Source organism: Cyphomyrmex costatus, unplaced genomic scaffold (assembly GCF_001594065.2).
Source record: "Cyphomyrmex costatus isolate MS0001 unplaced genomic scaffold, Ccosl1.0 scaffold32, whole genome shotgun sequence".
Lineage (NCBI taxonomy): Eukaryota > Metazoa > Arthropoda > Insecta > Hymenoptera > Formicidae > Cyphomyrmex > Cyphomyrmex costatus.
This window is the reverse complement of record NW_017277340.1, coordinates 472,661-480,828: the sequence shown is the minus strand read 5'-3', so window position 1 is coordinate 480,828 and position 8,168 is coordinate 472,661.

The following is an 8,168-nucleotide window of genomic DNA, read 5'->3' as shown; positions in this document are numbered from 1 at the left end:
GTGATGTATCCCTGTGGTACTAATGAGGACACAAAATTAACGTTATATTAATAAAATAATGTGACAAGCAATTGTCCCTCTGACAAAAAACTCACCCTGGAGTAATCCATGTCGTTAAAAGAGTCATTTATTAAAATTTGGTGACGATCAAAATCATTATTTTGTTAATACATTGCAAATGCAAGTCGTCCGAAATATAAAACTTTTATAACCGTCCAACCAACTCGACGTACGGAACTATAATGTTTAAGATTTTGGTAATGCAAAGTCATATCTTGTTTATAATAGGAATATATGCTTCATGTAGATCTAATGTGTCTGTTTGTAGGTTAAGACTGTTTTGCTGTTTTTTAATGTTGAGCATCTCTCTGCGACAATACGTTTCCCATAACACGGCTCTTCATTTAAGATTTGTACATTATTCCAATCGAACTCATGTCTTTGTTGCAATCTGTGATCTGTTATCACCGATTTAGAGCTCGTATTCCATCTAATGTGATTACGGTGTTCTGCAATTCGTGTTTTTAATTTCCTTCCTGTTTGTCCCACAAGGTGGCATATTATAGTTCTAATGAACTAAGAAAATATATTAAAGTACATAAAGATCCACTTGATTATCTGTCTAAGACTAATGTGGTATATAAGATAAATTGCAACGACTGCGATGCGTCTTATGTACTTTTATAGAGAAAATTAAAATAAATATTAAATAAATAAATGTATTACAATTATTTCCCATTAAAACATATTACAAAATTCTTTTAATCAAATTTTATATAATAATATTAAATTTTAATAATTTTTTTTTAGTTTCTTATCATTAATTTTATTTATTTTTATAAATTTTCATCTAATTTTATACATGTTGTACTTAATTTGGTCACTATGATTAACTACCTATAATTAATTATTATTTAACAGCTAACTTATCGTTTAGTTGGCGATTGTTTTCCACGATCATTGCCATTATTGCCATCTGCAGTCGTAAGCGATTACCTTTGCTCGCGCGGATGTTTGAAACACGATAATAATTTAAACTATTTTAAAGATAAAAGTAAAATAATACCGAGAGCGTAGCTTCCAATCGAAATCACTAATAAATTTTACGATTTCTAGGTACATGCAAGTAACTAATCCGAGCTTCAATAAGATATTTAATAGAAAAACATTAAACTACACTGAGAAAAAAAATAGTTGATTCAACTAAATTGGCGGTCACGGGCTGTCCAGCAAATATTTTGTTAGTCGAAATATTAATGTATTTGAGTTAAATACGCAGTAGTACAATGAACAATGACTTATTTATTTCGACAGGACATATCTTTGAATTAACAAAATATTTGCTTGACAGCCCGTGACCGCCAATTTAGTTGAGTCAAGTACTTTTTTTTCTCAGTGTATTTGGAAATTAGCGTAAAATATTGCTAATATTATCTAGAATTAACGATGCAGCGTTGAGTAGATTAGTTTAAATGAAAGTAACTATAATCAATCATAATCTGATGAACGTGTTTTTTAATTTTCTCTTAATTGATTACTTTTATTTTACCATATTTTTGAATAAAAAATAACACATAACAACTAAATTATTCATATAAACGAAGGCTGTAATGATTAAATCTAATAATAAAATTAAAGGGTCAGTACGAGTCGACACAAGTTATCAATTACAATTTAATCATATAGAGCATTAAACATGCAATATAGACATTTCGACCTATGTTTGAGATCCTCTTCGGTACATAAAAATAAATTTTGTTTAAACACTATGTCATATATATATATCATTATTTTACGTAAGCATAATGCAGAATAATTCTAAATATGTATAAAATACTGAATATCTAAATTACTAAAAAATTATATGTATAGGTTATGCATGACAAACAATTTTTATTTTAAATGCACACTCTTTTGTGCAACACATAATATAAAAAAATATGTAATTGTGGAGAAAATTCAAGAACTGTATACATAGTATATAGTATACGTATATATATTTTAAAATATATGGTTTTTGCCTTATTTCTGTGAGCATATTAATAAATATTAGAAATATTAAAACTCTTTCTCGTCGAAATATATTATGAAGTTCTTAGTTTAATACTTATATCCTGACACGTAATTAAATTTTACATAAACATACTATTAAATTTTAATAATTTTTTTTAGTTTTCTTGACTTTTTTCTCATTTTCTATCTAATTTTGATTCTAGAACTATCGTAATATTAAGAGACATGATACTGCTATATACGTAATCTCAACAATCATAGTTTCTTCTGATATTTCTTACATATATTTTTTAAACATATAATAACGTGCGATTATCATTCTTCTCTTTTTGTAGAAGTTTTATTTATATGAATCACTTTATTGGTCAGGCATAGCTTGGCGATTAGTGATCTCTATTTATACATTGAAATTATGTATCATAGCAGTCTAAGGTTAAACAGTTTGCGTTGCGCTTATCTTTGTTATTATCGCAGCTAACTGCCTGCATTTAACAGCAATTAGCGCTTATCATTTGATGATGTCTATTTTATGCGTTTACCGCCATTATTATCGCCATTAGTTATATAGATAATCACCTTGGTTGGAAACCACCCAAGTAGCACAGCACCGCTTGCAAAATGCTAAGCGAAAAAACAAATATATGCGCTTTTTCAGCACTTTGTTAACACTTTGTAGGCGCTATGTGCTATTTGGGCAGGCTCGAAATGCGACAATAATTTAAGCCAATTTAAAGGTGTAGGTAAAAAAATATCAAAAACATTATTTCCATTACAAAATTACCGATAAATTTTATAGCACCTTCCAAGAGATATTGCAGGTAACTTTCGCATCCACTAAAGTGTATGATAAAAAGTTATTGAACTATTTGGAAAATAACATGAAATATTATTCAGAACTAATATTGTATTACTGGTCAGAATTATTAATGCAATGCTTGATATAAATTTAATTGACATTACAGCCATAAACGATCGATTCTAATTCGAATGAAATAAAAAGTATAAAAGTATTCTTGTAATTTCTAGATTTGAAGAATAAATTGTAGATATAACAATACTTTTTAAAAACTGTTTGTAATTAATGCGGATGTATGTTTAATTTTTGCTTTTATTAAGGTAAATTGAACGTATTTATACAGCTTACGATGTAAGTTGCTAGAAAAGTTTTTGCAATCTAGTACTTCCATGTGGCGCCAACGTTCTGCTACTATCCCATCCGTAAAATTAAACGTGCTGTTTGGTATACAACAATTTGTTTATCGGAAATCATCAATTGAATGAATTGTGTAGAACAAACCGAAATCGCGTCATCATGACAGTATCAGTTGTCACAGAGCACACCAAAAAAACTGTTGATTTTTTTATCCAGTAAAAATGTCTAATTGATAACTCACGTATTCACCTGATTTACACTTAATGACTTCTTTTTGTTCCCAAACATTAAACATAAGATGCGTGGTAAACGATTTGTGTCGCCTGAAGCAGCTGTTGAAACATATCGAACACTGATTTCTGAGGTTACAGCCTCAGAGTGGAAAAAATGTTTCGGAAATTGATTCGAGCGTATGCAAAAGTGTATTTATTTTAAAGGCGAATACTTTTTGAAAAACAATAAAGCCATTTATAACAATAAAGCTGAATTTTTTAAATGTTTTTTTTTATATCGTTTGCAGAAACTTTTCCAGCAGCCTACGTGTTTATGGTTTGTGTGTAGTTTGTATCGCATACATATAAACACAGTATTGCGAATTGATGACGAGAATAGAATATTGAATACTGTATACGTATTACCTTTTTGCAAAAATTGTATATACTATTACTATCATACTAATTATGTCATTATCTTATTTGAACAAAGTAAATATCTGAATGTATTATTCAATATCTAAATGATCAGGAAATTATATTGTTTATGACCGAACAGAGATTTGTTTGTCGTTGTTTTCTGCATATTAGAAATAAAGAGAAAATCGATACCTGATGCCTACGCTGGGTGCGCCGGCATTCTTTGATATAACAGCGATTCCACAATATTCATTCGTGTGTCGTTTTGGGTAGTATAAATGCATCTGGTATTTCTCCCTTTTCTATTATTATATAATGTAATAACGTAGGTAATAAATCCAAATCGCTGCTGCGCTATTGCATTTTTTAAACGGAGGTTTTATTATGCATGAGATCCAGGAATGCGCAGTCTATATACTTATTAAGTCCATAAATACGTAAATATAAAATAATATATACACAAGCGTGTGTGCGTGTGTGTGTGTGTGAGTGTGGATTATCACAATATAATCATAAGCAAATTTTGTATCATGTATATTCTTCTATATGCACATGCATAATAAAATAAATTTGTAATTTATAAAAAAATTAAAACTATATATTTTTAGAAATAATACTCTATTAAAAATAAATAAGTATTAGAATTACTTTCTATTAAAACACGATGAAGTTATTAAAAGTTATACTTAAATATACTGAGAATAATTAAATATTAAAAAAAAAATAAATTTATTATTTAAAAAATTATTAAAATTAATAAATTTTTTAATTTTCTCATTAATTTTATTAATTTTTTAAATTAAACTTAAAGTAAATATTCAAATTTATTAACTGTAATTGAGACCGATACACACAATTATTGATCCTAATTATCAATATTTGTATAATATACAATACACCAATAATATATATAATAGCATTCTAATTCTTTATTCATATATACAATGATATCATTATGTCTTACGACGATAAATCTATAGAGATGTTGGATATCGTCCAAAAGTCTTCTAACGTAAAAGCTCGGTGGGATCGTGCGACATACCACAAGACGTCTCTGTTCGACAATTTCTCGTGGTTTTTCTTCTCGTGGGATCGACGTCACACCTATTCTTTTCGTTTCCTTTTCTATGTAGTAAGCGTTCTAAAAATTAAATTGTAAAATTCATTCTTCATTCATTCCATTTTAAAATACAGAGATGACTTTAATAAAATAACTTTTTAATAAAATATATGTACATACATACGCAATAAACTGAAATTTTAAATTTTATAAAACCAAGTTCAAATATTTACATAATAGATTATATGTTTTTCGATAAATTACAACAACTGTGCATCATGTATCAATAGTATAGTCTGAAAAGAAGAGTTCAACAAAGCGAGTTTTGTAAATCTGCAAATGCAAAAGTTCCTTGGACCTTAGAATTTGTAGACTAGTATTAAGCAAAAGTAGAAAATCTTAAAAATGGAAGATTCTCAACTTATAAATGTAGATAATAATGTATACATATATATTTTAAATATTGTGTGAACGCATATCTATTCTAACCTAAAATTGTAATTTTTACAGATATTTTTATAAAATATTTTAACCTTATGTGAAAGAGAGAGAGACATTGATGTTTTTCTCATTATTTTCCGACATTTTTCAACAAATGTATAATAGTAAAGTAAAATTCTTGCAATGTCTATGCACATATAAGAAAAAGTTGAGAGGCGGCCGTCATGTTTGATGATAATAAATTCCTCTCTGCTATTCTCCGCGCGTCTGGCGGATCACGAGCGTTTTTCACTGTCGATGCGTTTGACCGCATTCAAAGTTCTCCATAGCGTTCAGAGAGAAGTGCAATTCTCCGCCTCGTGCTGTCGATGCGAGTGCACCGAGGAATTATTTCTCCGGAATAAGGGTGGGTTTCCTGCTCGGAGCTCGATGCCATTAGTAATGGTTTTAATTTGTGCGGCTGAAACTTCACCCTCCGCCGGCCTCCGATCAGCGCGGAATCGATGACGAACGAGTTAGGAACGACCGCCGTGTCGCCCCGGAAATGGATTCTCCGGGGAAAATAGTAGTACCGGATCGGATCGTTCTCACAGAAGTTGCACGGAAATCGAAGAGAATTTTGTGTTGCTTCTACGTGATATGATTGTGTGTTCATTCAAACGCGAATAATTATTACTTTACGTATTTTATTTCAAATACTATTTCGTAACAGCATCGTTAAAAAACGCTATATTAAAACAATTCTTTGCACACTTGAGGGAGAATGCTTACAATTCTCTTATATATTTTTTAAGTTGTTTATTATTTTATTGGTATATGGTATATAATACACGACATACCTTCTGAATGTGAGTTTTGCAAAATATGCATTCTAGATTGTCAAAGTACGCTAAATCTGTATCGCAATTGAAAAAATTATAATTTTTTTTCAATATTTATACGTTTCAATAACATTAACAAAAAACAATTTATTTTTGCAGATGCGTCCTTTGTGTAAAGAGTACGCAGTAATGTCTTGCTCGCGAAAGAATGTGCTTGACGAAAAATTTACTTGACGCGAGATCCTACCTCGTCCCTTAAAAAAAGCAAAAGTGTGTCACGTAAAAAAACTAAAAAAAAAAAATAAAAACATAATATTAGCAACATCGAGTATACTGCCATCCTCCGGATGCGTAAGCAACTATCGCGCCATGTTCGACTGCAACTGCAGCGAAACCACTTGGAAACTCGACTTCAATTCATCATGGGGTTCATGTCTTGGCTAACTCATCAGTGTTTTAAAATTTTTACTTAAAAATTTGCACGTTTAAACATTTTTCTTGCATTTAAATTAATGCTGGGTGTCTATCTAACAGTTTCATACACAGAAACATAAAGATTACACATGATACCAACATGCTTTATCTCTCTTGCAGCATTATTAAATGAACAAGACAAAACATGACCATAAAATTTTTTTTTTAATGTGAAAAGGATGATAGACGTTCTTTTATAATACTTTGTTGCAGCATTCAATATTTTGAATACTTGATATTCTTTCGAATATGTTTTGTTTGCACAAATTAGTTTCCATATTTTTACTTTATTTCGATAAGTTCTATAATATTTTAAGAATTCAATAATGAAAACAATACAAATTAAAATAACCGTTTTTTTACTGCGTGTATTTTCATTATATTTGTTATATAATTTTGTTTATCAACTTTTGCATAATCCTCGTATAAAGAACAAGTACCTTGTACCTTGTATCTTATCGTTCAGCGTTGCGCGTTGCGTTTGTAAAATTTGTTATCGCTAATGTTTCAACTTTCCAAAATCACCATTTATATGTGAAAGAAATAGAGTGCACGTCTGGGAACATGAAATTTATAATGAAAAGAAGTTTATGAAGCGATGCAGAGCAACGATCTTCGTGTTCGTCGCCAGCAAAATTGCCATAAAAGTCTTTTAAGTTTACGGCGCGTGTAGCCGTGCATGAGAAGCATGAAAGACCTACTAAAACAGGTAGTAGTTGGCAGAACTTAATATGGCGGCCTCCAACCCCTTTATTTTACCCTATGATGCAACTTTGCGTTTCGTAACTTTTTTTCAAGCGATGGAAGTAATGCATCAAAATAAGATGTTTCATCTACGTTTTATTATAAATATGAAATCTCTGTACTCAAGAAAATTTTTACATTATTGAGTAATATATAAAGCAGTGCATTAAAAATCGTTGCATTTATTATTAATGTACGTCTTCTAAATCGAAAAGTAATATTTGATTACATTTCATATTATTGTGCAGAATTAATTTCGATGATAAACTCTTTGGAAATTTTAAAGTTTAATGCTGAAATTCTTGTATCAAAAAGTCGCATAAAAAAAAGGAAGCATAATTAAGTTATTGTACTATTATAATATTTTTTATTTAGAAATAACAAAAATATTAGTTATTAATATTATTAAAAGTACTTGTACAATATTAATCACAATGCGCTTGATTAAAACAATAAAAGACAATAATGAATAGAGAAAAATACGAATTAAATATTGTATAATAAACATACTATAACAATAATAAATTCAGAAGAAGATATGATTTTTTGTTGGTCGAGCATGTAATCTAGTAAATTACCAAAACTTACATCTTGTATGGTGCATTCTAGTAATTCATTAAATTGCATGCAATCACGTTGCAAAATTATTTAATACATATTTAATAATACAACCAAAACTGTGTATTTATAATATTTAACAAAGTCAGTATATTTGGACTCAATAATTTAAAAACAAATTTGAAAAGTAAAGGTCATGAGTTAGCGTAAAATGTATATTATTAATATTAAAATTTAATAATATAATTTAAATGAAAATTGAAAATAAAAAT